Raw genomic sequence first — 14,999 nt, forward strand, 5'->3', positions numbered from 1 at the left:
CAACCTAAAGATCAACGTAGGAATAAGAGGTGATTATGTTCCGTTTAAAATGAATTTTATAACGACGCTTAGACACAACTTGCTTTTTCACTTTTTAAGAGTCGAGAAAAAGCTAAAGATGACTCTAGTCTCCTTCGATGTTTTAACGAGCCCGAAGTGACAAATGCTCGGACGGAATTTTTCAGTTATAGAGTTTGAAAAAGGCCAAAAGAAACTGCTCTGGAGTTCTAGGCAGAGGGTGTGCCAAACTTTTCGCAAAACCACAGAATACGTTTTACAGTACAGGTGGTCGATCTTTGTGAATGCTGTGTTCACTGCATTGCGATCAGTAGGGCGGCCGACACGGTTTCCTATTGGATAAAGGCTTTATTCCTATAGGGGTCTCCCAATATATACGCGACGGTACGTGGGAGCACAAGTTCTTATTGATACTTATCGCTTCACCGTGGAGGAATCACCCAACCACTCAACGCTAAGATATCACGTTTAACGACGCCGGAACACGTCTCTAGCTTAGACCTCTATGTGTTTGCATTATGTTTCAAAGAGTTGTTATGTAAATTCAATTCATTTTAATGTTGATCTTGTTTAGCAGTTTGCCTTTATGGATCACCACGAGATGTATAGTAACACTCCTAGATGCAGTCTAAGATGATAAGCAAGCTTTTTCAATCTTTCAACTTTGAAAATCTTAACTACTGAGGGAAAAGAAAGACAACATCTTTTCACACAGATCATAGAGCACACACTAATGCACTTTTCCCTAAATCAACATGCAAACTGTCATAATGCACATGCACAATGCAAGTATTTCTTTTCTCTTTCTTAATGTTGGTGAAATGCAAAAAGAAAGCTGGTGTATAATTTTGAATTCAATTTCAAGTGAAAGCAAACAAGCTTGTCCAAAATCAAAAGACACCTTAAGATTTACTTGTTTCGACACTAGAAATATATAAATTCAAACCAATATGACGAAAGCAAAAGCTCAATCAGCTATGAACAGCAAACAAACTAACTCTTAAGATCAATACGACACTTTATCACAGGTCTAGATCTAAGAGGCCATAGCAAGACCGGTTCACTTTCGTTATGGGAAACTGTAAATGCATAAGAAATACACAAAGAACAAACACAGTTTCTTTATACAACTGAGGCGGAATAGTGACAAGGAAAGTTGGTTTCAGATAGGCCCACTGACTGGTAACAAACAGCAAAAACAAGAGTGAAAACAGGGCAAGAAACAGCAGGAAACCCCAGCAGCACAAGGCAGGACTGGTCCAGCGCAGGTGGAATACTGCCTATTTGACCTTCAGCGCAGGTAGCCCCTTCGGGAACTGCGCTGAAATGCAGACAGCCTTTGTACAGCCTGCACTGAAGAACGAAACTTTCGTTTCTGGTGGTTTCTGGGTCACAGATTGCTCAAAAATTCACAGTTTTTGCTCAAATCAGAAGCTATCAGTCAAGGACACACTAAGGGATGACAAGGAGGATGAAAAGCTATCACTAAGAGCTTATTAGAGTCCTTGTGGATCAGCTCTTCAAATCATAAACTTGCCCAAAAACTGAGCTAGAGTAGCTGCCCTCTACTTTGTATTTGAAGGATTCAAACACAATTCGATTCGGTACTCCCTTTGTTTATGAAATGAATAGCAAAAACACAAACAACCAACAAGATACGATCCCCAGCGGAGTCGCCAATTTGTTGTAGGGAAAAGTATCCAATACGGAATGACCCTATCCCACTCTAAGGGTGATAGTACCTCAGCAACAACTGAATACAAAGCTACTCAAGATTACTTCTTTATGAGATGTAAGAGAGAGGATAAAGGGATCCACTAACCGTTGTCTTCCGCTAATGGTTGATCCAATCTTCCCTCTTTGCTGCTTGCTCCCAGCTCCTTGCTCTTTCACTGGCCCAGCTACACAAAGATCATGCAAAAGCACAAGAAAGGGAAACTACAAGAAGCATACATCCATAATTGATTCAAGGATTAGAATAAATCAAATATACAAGCATCAATTCTCCATAGAGACACATGCATATAGAAGAACCTCAAATACTTTATTAATGGAAGAAGTAAAGTTCTGAGAGTGTTACAACCATAAGAGGCCCAATCCAGCAACACCTCCCAGCAGAAAGAAATCTCCTCTTCACCTCCTTCAAAGCAATCACCCAATAGTTCTATGCACAAACCAACAACACTTCCTTACATCCACAAAATTCCAGCCTCCCTAGACCTCATGCGAGAGCTCTATATATAGGAGATTTGGAGAAAGGATGAGTCAGCTTGAGGCTAGCATGAAGCTGACTAGTGTCCTCTCCCACTTCAGTTATACTTCAATTCTTGAGTCCACTTGGAGATTCTTGCTTCCACTTGGAGATCAAGACCCTCTTACTCATCACAAGGCGAATTCCTTGACCCAAGTGTCAGTTTGGAAGCTTCCTGGGCAATTGACACCTTGCAGAATGACTGTGCCACTTGGCCAATCTCGCACAGCGCAGGTAGCCTTCATTAGATTTGACATTCAGCGCAGGTACAGAGTGGAGCAGTTGACATTCAGCGCAGATGCTCAGTGGAGCAGTTGACATGATCTAGAAATAGCTTGTTTTTGAGTGTTTTCAGGTGGAGAACTGATTTTCAGTGCTGTGGTTTGTTGACCTTGTTCCTCTAGGGGTAGGAACAACATGTTTAGGGACTTTGGATCCCTTAGATTATTGACATTTCATGCTTCATGCTGTAAGGCACAAAAATGTCTATAACAATACTGAAAAATCAAGTTTGTAGTCCCGTTTTTGGGATCCAGGGGAAAATCTCTGTGTATATGTGTTTTGTGTGTTATGCTCTCGCATTGTTTATTTTATGTGTTTTAGAATTCGTATGAAAGTAATTTCTGTACGGGGTTAAAACCTACAAACATGGTTTCCAGGATTAGTATATTTTTCCATAGATACACATCCTGTATTAACTTTGCTACCCTACCAACAAATTGAATGGTTTGGGGTTCCAATTTCTTCCTCCCGGGTTTCTTGAGACATATTTCCTTAATAATATTAGTACAAATAGGGATCTCTTTGATGGGTTGAAGCAAAGGTATCTTAATAAAAAGATTCTGAAGCTTTGATGCCAAGATAGTCTTAGAAATAGACTCACTTCCTTCCATAACTAGCCTCTCTGGGAAGGGAGGCTAGTTGGAAGAAGGTGGCAAGGATCCAGAGGGTAAGGGCTATTTGGTGACTGCTTTCGGAGAATGTTTAGGAGTTTCCTCTTCTTCCTTCTCTTCAACAATCACTACGGGTTGGTTCTGATTTTCTGATGTTACAGTCCTTCCCGATCTCAACTGAATATCATGAACCCCAACTGGAATAGACTGGTACTCAAATGATAAAGGTGGGTTTGTTACATAAATCATTTTCACTGCTTTGTTATTGTTAGGATTAGGCATAGGTTGAGTAGGCATTTAAGGAGGTCGAAAGGGTGGAGGTAAAGGCAATGGTGGATTAGAATGACTAGGAAGTTGCAACATTGAATTTTGTGTATGAGGATATGACTGCACAGGTGGCTAGTAGGAATATGGGGAATGAGTTGGCCCTCTCCAACCTGGCTGCCATGGTTGAGAAGGTTGTCCATGTTGATATTGATTTCCATACTGCCACTGCTGATTAGTGTTAGGATAAGAATATGCATGTGAATTATAACCAAAATAGTGTGGAGAAAATTTAGGAGACATACCTGCACCTACCTGAGGCCAATTTCTTCTTGCTGCCATAGCATTCAAGTATTCAGCTTCAGGCTGCCCTCCTGTAAATACAGCTTTAAGTCCCGGTATGGAGGGACATTTTTAGGTGGTATGGTCTTCTGCACAAATAGCACACTTATTAGTTTCTTTTAAATTAAGAGGACACTCTTTACGCAGATGCTTATCTCTACATTTAGGATAGAAAATACATAGTGACTCTTGTTCTTTTATAAGTTTTGCTGAAATTTTAAAGTGTCCACTTGTTTAGAAACAACATTCATTATATCAATTTTCATGTTTTCCATTTTATTTTCTAGTCCAATAATCATAGCATCAGTAGATTCAGTTTTTCTATTTCTATTTCGAGTTCCTCTATGAGATCTATATTGATTTCTTGAAAATTTCTTGCATAATTCACTAATTTGATCAAAAGTTTGCTAAGAGATGTCACCTTGTCCCAACAGATTTAGATTATTTCTAGCATTATCAGTAATTCCTCTTAAGAACAAGGTTCTAATAGTGCTGGAATCAAGCTTAAGATTTGATCTTTGTAGAATATACATAAATCTTTCTAAGTAATCTTCAGGAGTTTCATCATCATCTTGTATGATCGTAGAAAATTTCATCCTGTATGTCCCGAGTTTTGCAATATTCCTGATATATAGACGAAAACACTCTCTTCATCTGTTCCAAAGAAGTTATAGAGTTTCCTCTTAGCCCCATGAACGAGCGCAAGGCTGAGTCCTTGAGGGTAGTAGGAAATAATCTTAACTTCTAAGCATCAGTTGAATAATCATAACTTCTACAAAAAATATCAAACTCGAATAGAAAAGAGTCAGGGTCTTCATGAACTTTACCATGAAAATGGGGGAGAGATGATGGTGGAATATTATTCATCTGTGCCATAGTATCAGGATCCACAATTGGAAACAAAAAAGTGGATTGTTCTTCGCTTACCTGATCCTGGTTTTCACCAGACCCTTCCACATAAATTTCATGATCTGCCATTGTCTCTTTCTTACTCTCGATAGGCTGAACCACACCTAAGTTGTTGTCACCAGAATCTAGGTGGATTGTTCCTACATGATGGGTTTGATTGGGCTTCCTGCTCACAGAAGGAGACCCAATATGAGAATTGTTTTCAAAATTCTTTTGGCCCTTAGTGGGCTTTGAACCCTTACCTTTCCTAGGCATTCATTTCAAAGAAATATAAACAACAAGTAATTTCTAATAAAAAGATGCTACCAAAAATCAATTAACACCAATAAAATTCCTTTAAAAGAGAAATCTTTCCCAAACAATGATGAAATAAAAAATTACCTCTATTGTACAATTAGAAAATTCTTACCAAATCAAATCACCTCCCCGACAACGGCGCCAAAATGTTGGGTGCAGGATTTACACTTAAGTAAACTCCTCAACACTTAAATTGTCAGCCCGGGGGATTCGTAAACATAGAGACGAAGCACAGGCAATGCTAGAGATGGTATGAATATTTCTAATATCAACTCCTACTTTCTTTAAAGGAAATATTGTAGAATCAAACTATAGAGGAAAAAGGCAACTCAAATCATCAAAATAATCCAAGGCTGGAACAAGAGGAAAGGTGCTTGCAAAAGATATTCAGAAATAAAAGGAGCAATCACTCTAGCTGGCTATTGATTAACTACTGAGAATGGTTTTCTTTAGCGAAGACACCTGAGCAGTCTTCAACAAATGGGCCCCTTCAAACCTGCTTATGTAAAGATGTCCTTCTCGCAGGAATCGATCTTGCACTAGTGCAGTCTGCTTGAACTAGTGCATGAACAACAATTTATGCAAAAGGTGTAAAGTAATGTCTTGTACTAAAAGTGCTTTTCTTCGTGCAAGGGCTTTTCTCAAGTTCGAAGCACTCAAATCTGGTACCAAGAAACTGGTTCTTGTACTTGATCATAGCTTCTTACACTTTAACTTTTTGATTCTTGAAATCAATGCTTAATTACTGCAAGTGTTACAAAACCAGATTGCATATCAAAAGATGAATGTCTGCAGAAGTGTAGAAACAATATTTTCAACCTATCCCTGTTATGAAATGTTAACAAAAACAAGAAAGCTATTAGAAGTAACTTAAAGAGGCTTATTGCATCACACTATCTAGAATTGGTGCAAGAAGAGTTCTCCTGCTCGGACCAGGGGAGAAAACCAAACCAATTGTGTAGAAAGTGAATAACACACCAACGTGCACTGGTGTAGGTAATTTATCCTACACAAACCAGAAGGGGAAAGCCAAACCAATTGTGTAGAAAGTAAATAGCACACCAACGTGCACTAGTGCAGTTAATTTCTCCTACTCAAACTAGGCGGGGAAAACCAACTCAAAATCAGATACAGAAAAGGAATTTTAACTACTTCAAGTTGCAAATCTCCTTCCACTTAGACATAAATTCAAACGCTGTAAAGTAAGTCACACTTGACAGTTAAAAAACATAAATTACAAGATCAGAAAAGAGGGAAAACGTGTTGGGTTGGCTGGGCCCTAGCCAACCAACGTGTTTCCCTTTCAAATGGAAACGCAACTCAGTACTGAATCGATTCATCAACTATTAACCATAGAATAAATTCATGAAGCGTAAGGCATAGCACTTCTTATTAAATCATCAGAACAAGTACATGCGTGATTACATATCCAACCCAGATTTGGGCGATAACAAAAGATAGGCCTGTTACCGCCTTCCTGGTTCTATTCTCTGTTCTATGCAAATCTATCAAACATGAAGCATTTCGTCCTATTTACATTTCTTCTTATATAGATCCTTGGCTGAAGGCCAAAAGGATCGTTTATCTTGTTACATAGCTGATTGCAGAATAAGATTTTGTTACAACAAAATACATATCTAATTACAAAATAAGCTTTTCATTACACCAGATTACATAACTGTTCGCAAAATAAGCTCTCGACCTCCGTAGTTAAAAATTTAACAGAATAGGTCATGGCTATTTCCAGTTGTTCGTTCCACCTAAGTCTGCTCTCAGGTACTCCAGATTGACTTGCTGTTATAACTGGGACTCGGCTGCCTTCAGGTATGTTCTGGTGTTTGGGGCTAAGGCAATAAAAAATTTGGCAGCGATCTAAAAGATCCAGATTTGCTTCCAAGATTCGCAGTGCTGGCACTGGTGTGAGATCTGATCTGCACTTAAAATTAGCGGTCAAGGTGAGCGTTTAACTATTAAATAACATAGAAGGTAACAATAAGTTACAAAAGTAATTCTAAGTAGGAAATCATGTAATAAATAGTTAATAAATGCTAAGTTAAATTAAAAAATGTAAAATATGAAGTTAATGCAAAATGTGTCATCGTTCTCGCACTAGTGCAAGATGAGGGCGCATAAGATAAGTAAAACAAGGGTAAATAGTTATGATTTGGAAAAGGGAAAAAGGGTAAAAAAGGATGAAAATAAGGGAACTAAGAGTCTCATGGTCCAACATCACATTGTGAAAACCATGATCAACATTCGGTTTATTATTCCCTTGCGTTCATGGTTAATTTAATTATTAACTATTTAATGATTAAATGAATTATTTATTTTTAATTTATTATTTATTATTATTATTAATTAATGAATTATTTCTTATTTAAATATTTAACAATATTTAATATATTAATATATTAATTTAATATTAATGTATTAATTTAGCATATTAAATTTATAATTAAGCAAAGTCTTTCGGTAGAAATCACATAAGAGAAATTTTTGGTTGACGCATTTCAAACGAACAAGCATGGTTCATCATCAGGTCCTCATGATCCACCACACTTGTTGGTTTGAAACGCGTCGGCCAAAAATTCCTCTTACATGATTTCTACCGAAAGGCTTTGCTTAATTCATTATGGATCACAGAATCTTGAATACATAAATTTATAATATTAATATTAATATATTAATAATATTAATATATTAAAATATTAATATTAATAAAAAAAATTCCCCTAGGAAAAATTGTAATTTCATTAATGAAGAGAAATTACATTTTCCAGATGCATATGCATATTCCGATCATATCTATGACATGACTGTCATCATCAAAAGAATCAGAGCTCAAAAAAGGATTGTTGCCTTGATCCACGCAGGGAGGTAACAATATCCAATATATACTGAGAGATAATCACAAAATATATAAGAACTGAACTGTCAAACAGGCGATAAATATATACAAAAGTAAAAAACCATATGCCCTGTAAATTTATGCAATGATGTCCATAAAAGGCTGATGGTAGTACTGATAGTGTGCTCCATCAAGCAGTTCCCGGATCATCCAGATGCCCGGCTCCCAGAGCGCAACTTCTTTGGAAAGGCAGTCAGCAGCTGCATTCCGCTCCCTGTAAATGTGTTTGCAAGTAAAAGAGTCAAAATAAGAAATCAATCTCAGAGTCTCATCCAGAATATGACTCAATGAGTAAGTAGAGCATCTAGAGGTTCTATTCAACGAGTCACAAACAATTTTGGAATCCCCAATTAATTGTAAGTCTCTACAATTTTTCTCCAAAGCAAATTGAATAAGGTATTTTTCTGCTGATAACTCTGTGAAATTATTTTTGCCTCTTCTGAATCCCAAGGCATGTTGTATGAATGATGAGGAGAGATATGTAAAATGCGCCCCACCCCACAACCATTCTCCTATGCAGCCCCATCTAAATACGCCTAAGGCATGTTGTGGTCAATATGTTTAGGAATTATACTTCTGGGCCTCAGGGGAGGAGGGTTGTTTAGGATAAGAGCAAAATCGGCCAGCAGCTTGGCCGCAATGATATGCCAACGAGGAGGTGAGTTCAGGAATCTAAGGTTATTGCGGGTGATCCATATGGCCCGCCAAATCAGTAAGGGAATATTACACAGCTTGGGGGAGGAGACAGAGGTATACTAGATATTCCAGGCCTCAATGATAGATATAGTAGTCCAGTTGCAAGGGGGGGAGATAGCAGAAATAAACAATACCCATAGCCTATGAGCTTCTGCAAAATCGAGGAAGAGGTGATTAAGAAATTCATTTTCACATTTGAAAAGGTAGCACCAGTGTGGTCCGTAATGTGCACGCTTGAGGAGATTATCACCAGTAGGGATCTTATTTTCAGGATACACCACATGAGAAGCCTAGTCCTAGGGGGTGCCTTCAGCTTCCAGAGATGTTTCCACCACGCTTCTATGATCTGTGGTTTCCTCTCATCAGACAACACCAAATATCCATCTTTAGGGGAAAATCTACCAGATTTTGAGAGAGCCCAAATGATCTCGTCTTCTCCATCAACTATGCAGATATGAGCTTTAGAAAGTTCCTGAATATAGTCCTCCCAGAGTTGGTTCCATTGAGGAGGTATGTTTAATTGAAGAGCAATTTTCCAGGCCTGATGTAGAAATGTGGAGTTTTCTCCATCAGCTATATGAGCCATATGTGTAACATTATGTTCCTGTAGATGTTGTAGGAGATATAATGGAAGTCTGTGAGTTTTTCTGTACCCGATCAACGGGTCAATTCCAACTCACACCCTATGTCTCGAGTGGATTCTCCAAGTGAGTCCTCCCGTGATAGGATCCAATGCCTTGATTACTACCTTCCAAATAGTTGAAATCCCAGTAGTGCTTCTAATATGTCCCCTGATCCAATCCAAGATCTACAATGGGGCGATGTATTTTGATTTTGTCACTCTCGACCAAAGACTGTCATATGTGATCAAGTGCCACCCGAGATTTGCAGCTAGCGCAAAGGAGAAATCATCAAGTTTTTTTAATCCCCATCCCGCCCACCTTTTAGGTAGATTGACGGCGTCCCATTTGACCCATGCAAATATCTTGCCTAGTTGGCTTCCCTTCCATAAAAATCTGTAGCAAAGGGTTTGTATCCTGGTAAGAATACCTCTAGGAATCCAAGCCAGGGACATCCAGTAAACAGGTGTGGCTTCCAATACACTCTTAATGAGAGTGAGACGGCCAACACGAGAAAGATATTTGAGGTACCAGATGTTGAGTCTTTTCTCCATCTTAGCTATAAGCCAGGTCTAGTCTGCTATCTTGTAGCCCAAGGGCTTTAACTTATACCCCAGATATTTCAAGCCTTCTGCAAGACCCAGTTGTGTGAACTGGAAGCGATGAAGTGAAAATTGTATTTCATGCTGAGTGCATGCTGCCGCTGTTAGCGTTGATTTATTATCATTTATCAACATACCAGTAGCCGTCAGAAATAAGGAAAATGTGGCTTTGATATTGGTCAGATCACCAATGCTTCCATTGAGAAATATCAGGACATCATCCACAAAAAGTAGATGTGTGAGCATGCAATCATCTGTTATCTTGATACCTTGTAGCCTGCCTCTTCTATGTTCATCCTTTATAGTCCTGCTGAGCCCCTCCATGACAAGGAGGAAAAGTAATGGTGAAAGTGGACAACCCTGCCTTAATCCTCTTTCTGAGAGAAAAAAAGGGGATGCACTTCCATTTACCAGGACGCTGAATGGAATGTTAGTGATATAACTCATGATCCATTTGATGTAAATGAAGGGAAACCCAGATGAGTTAAAAGCATTCTAATGTATAACCAATTTACTCTATCAAAATCCTTAGATAAATCTACTTTCAGGATCATACATTTGCATTTCCTAGTGTGTAGAGTGTGTAACACTTCCTGAGTAGTGCCAATAGCCTCATGAATCTATTTTTCTTGGAGGAAGGCAAGTTGTTCTAGAGAGATTTGATTGCACTACAACAAAACCCTGTGATTAGCGTCCCTTTTTTATTCCTTTTTTGCATCTAGAGCCCATTTTTGGTGATATTTGTGTCCATTTATCAAATATGGTGCAAAACTTGATGCAAAGTTTGAATCGAGTTTTGCACTAAGTCTTACACCAAGTTTAGCACCAGGTATTGTAATAGGTTTTACACCAGGTTTTATGCCTAGTTTTGTGCCATCGTTTGCACCATGTTTTGCAACAAGTTTGGCAACCAATTTTGTTTCACCAACTTTTGCATCCTCTATTACATCCAATTTTTGCACTTACACTTGCATCAACTTTTTCATCATCTCTTTCATCCTCTTTTGCATCATTTTTAAAATCATTTTTTCCATCCATTTTTGCCTCATTTTTTGCATCCCCTTTGAGCCAAGTTTTGCATCAAGGCTTGTGTCTGGTTTTTCATCTACTTTTGTTGCATCCACTTTTTCATTTGGTTTTGCATCCATCCTCATTTTCATCTATTAGTGTGTCCACTATTGCATCCAATTTTCTTGTGACATAATTTGCACCTAGTTTGGCACCTTCCTTTGCACCCATTTTTGCTTCCAATTTTAAATCCATGATTGCATGCTCATATACATCTAGGTTTTCATTGAATTTATATCCATTTTTGCTTCCCTTTTTGTATCCACTTTTGCATCAAGTTTTGTGTCTCATATTGCATCTACTTTTGCATCGAATTTTGTTGCATAAACTTTTGCAACCTATTTTGCATCCATTCTTGCACCCATGTTTACATCCACTTTTGCATCTCTTTTTCCATATTCTTTTTCATATTCATTTTCTTCTTTTTTTGAATATATCATTACATCCACTTTTGTTGTGCCACAATTTGTGCCATGTTTTGCACCTACTATTGTACCCACATTTTCTTCCAATTTTGCATCCATCTTCACATCATCTTTTGCATCAAATATTGCATCTATTTTTGCATCCACTTTTGCGTTGGGTTTTGCGTTTCATTTTGTATCTTCTTTTGAATCTACTTCCTTTGCATCCAATTTTGTTTCTCCTATTGCACCCATGTTTGCATCCACTTTTACATCCCTTATTGCATCTTGTCTTGCATCTAAGTTTGCATCTTTTTTTTTTGTCAGTTATTACATCCACTTTTTTTGTGCCACAATTTGTGCCATATCTTGTGCCTATCATTGCAAACCAAATTTGATTTCCATTTTTTCATACACTATTGCATCCTCTTTTGTGTCCAATTTTGCATCAAATATTGTTTATGCTTTTTGCATCCCATTTTTCATCTACTTTTACATCCAATTTTGATGCGTCTAACTTTGTGTGCACTATTGCACCCATGTTTGGTCCATGTTTACATCCCTTTTTGCATGCAAGTTTGCCCCCTTTTTCATACGATTTTGGGTCATTTTTTTCATTCATTGTTGTGTTCACATTTGTTTCACCACAATTCATGCTAAGTTTTATGCCTACTATTGCACCCATGTTTTCTTCCACTTTTGCATCCACGTTTGCCTCCTATTTTGTGTCCAAGTTTGCATTAGCTATTGCATCTACTTTTTCATCCACTTTTTTGTCAGTTTCTTTGTCTTGTTTTGCATCCACTTATGTTGTTTCCACTCTTCATCCAATTTTACATCTATTGTTGCCCCCATTTTTTTGTTCACTTTTGCATCCCTTTTCCAACACTAATTATAATTTTTGCATTAATGATATTTCTTATGACATTGACAATTATGAACAGCTGAGGACAATGTCAATAATTATGACGATGATGATAATGAAGATGATGACGATGACATGAATTGTGATTATGGTGGTAATGACAATGATGATAAAGACGATGCGGGTTACAATGACAATGATGATGACGATGCTAATGACCTTGGCCAATCTTCCCAATTTTTAAATGTTTTCATGGTCATAATCATAATCATTATCTTTGGCATCATCTTCCAAGTCATCATCATCTGATCATCATTGTCATTATTTCAATCTTGGTCATCATCAACAATAATAATGGCATGAATGATGATCAGATGATGTCCATGACGATGATGACAATAATGATGATAGAAATTACATTAATTATGATGATGGGGATAATGAAAATTATAATGATGATGATAATGGTCGTGATGATGATAATCATCGATCATCTCTCAAAAATAGAGTTGTTATTTCTCTTACATATATCATGTATTCTAAAAACCCTTTTCTAGAACTCGTAACATTTTTTGGGTTGATGATCTTTCTTATGACATCTATAATTATGAATAATTTACGACAATGTCCATAATCACGATGGTGATGATGATGATAATGAAATGATGACAATAATGATGATGATGATGGTGGTGATGATTATGATAATGAAGATTATGACAATGATTATGATGATGCCAATGACCTTACAGTCATAGATTCATGAACTTACTAGCTTCAAGATCATCTTCTGCATACGTATCATTATCAAAAATTTTTACATTTTTTGTCTCTCTTGGGATATTTTCCTCTTATCCATAATATCTATTATCTTTTCCATATACATTAAATAGAGTTAGAGGGTCACCTCATCTGTAAATGTCCCATTTCTTATGAGATTCAAGGGATGATTTATTGTCTTTATTAAGACTTGGAAGGATCATTTTTTACTCTCTTTCAATACATGTCTAACTCTATTTATGAGGGAGTTCCTTGGATTTAGATATTTATATAAGGCCTTATGTGGCCTTCCCTTTTTCAACTTTTCCAAGGGGATCACCTCCTTCCACATTGTCTTTCCTACATAGGGAAAAAATTGAAAACCCAAGATTTAAAATTCTTCAACTATAAAATTGGTGATGCCTCATACCTCTTCTTGACCCCCTCAATAGGACATCTTTCTTTAGAGAGACTATTGAGGATTTCCCATCATATATTTCAGGTTGGATGTAATAGGACCTATTTCCCTACCTCATGTTGAGAAACGAAGTGTTAGAAGAAAATGATTGATCTATCTCAACTTGATAATTACTTGTTAATGATTTTTTGCTTCTTATTACTTAGATTGTCTTCTTCATTAAGTAATTACACAAAAATGCAAAACATAAATATCACAAGGAAACAAAGAACTCTAATAATTAGGCTCCAATCCAGGGCAAAACCCAAAAATACTTCTCTTATAAAGCTAGATCAAAATGAGATATACAAGACCCAATACTAAGACCAATATTGCCACAAATATCGAAGTAAACCCTACTCCAAGTCTCCTCCAACCAAGTCAAATTCAAGGAAATTAAACGTTGATTAAACACTCTAAAATAAGGTCAAATAATATAATTTTTGGACCTGTAGTGAAGGATGAAGTTCAAACCTGTAATTTTCATAGAGAAGCCACAAAATATTCACACATGTGTGCAGAAACAGGTTGGAAAAATCATAGTTTATCTATCCTTTAATTCCAATTGTCTTTTATTCTTGTTTGGCACAAGAAACAATGTTTTGTGATGATAAGTGATTGGTATTCCAAGTGATCGATTTGACTGATATATATACCTATCCAAGAGGGTCGAATAGATGCCTCTCAGGCCAACTTGTTCAAGGAGGGCTGACTTGGTCTTGTGTTGATTCTTTGACTCAAAAAAGAAAATCCTTTTCTTTTTCTTTCAAAATTCCAAATGGGACTTGATTCAAATACATTTCTCGACTCAAAATAATTTCCTTTTGACTTTATAAGCATGGAGAACATGCTTTGACCAAAATTAAATAATAATAATGAATATAATACTAAATATTAATGATAAAAATTACATTTTATTGCATTACAAAGACCAACGCTAGTTACATTTTTCAACACTCCCTCTAAACTAGGGAGGTACTCATACTGAGACAAAAAAGTACTCTCAATTTGAAATATTCATATAAGAAGGGATCTGGATTGATAAGCATCAATGATGATTTACATAATCATAGACAACATTGTCAAAATAGCAAGGCCTTGACTAACAAGCTTCATCTCTCCATTAGATCAGAGCATAATGTTGGGAGGCATAAATTTGGACACCACTAACTCTCTAGGAACTTACCCCAACAAGATGTTCACCAGGTATGTCCTCACATGATCATTTCCTAATCCACTTTCATAATATGTGACACCAGTAAATGTTGATCCTCATGACTATTCTTATCTTGGATTAATGTACTTGACTTATGGTGGTTAGTCCTAGTCAACGTAAAAATTCTAAAATGATATTGGTTCTGGATGTTTATCCAATCCACCATTCTCCCTACTAGTGTATTTACTAGGCTTATGATTGTTAGTCCTTGTCATAGTACATAACACATGGATAATATGGTGTCCACCCTCACTCCCTCTCAACTAAGGAGGATACATCCACAAGCATAAGCTTTTCTTAAGAATACCTGTCATTTTCATAGATAATAACATCATTAAAATTTTTTCGTCGCATGAAGCCTTTATGATTAAGAATCCATATATTTGTGGAAAAATATGTCCCCTTTTGTCATTTGTGATGAAAGAAAATC

The sequence above is a fragment of the Pinus tabuliformis genome, chromosome 8, assembly GCF_031772625.1.
Source record: "Pinus tabuliformis cultivar Carrire ecotype Pingquan chromosome 8, CPIR1, whole genome shotgun sequence".
NCBI classification, from domain to species: domain Eukaryota; kingdom Viridiplantae; phylum Streptophyta; class Pinopsida; order Pinales; family Pinaceae; genus Pinus; species Pinus tabuliformis.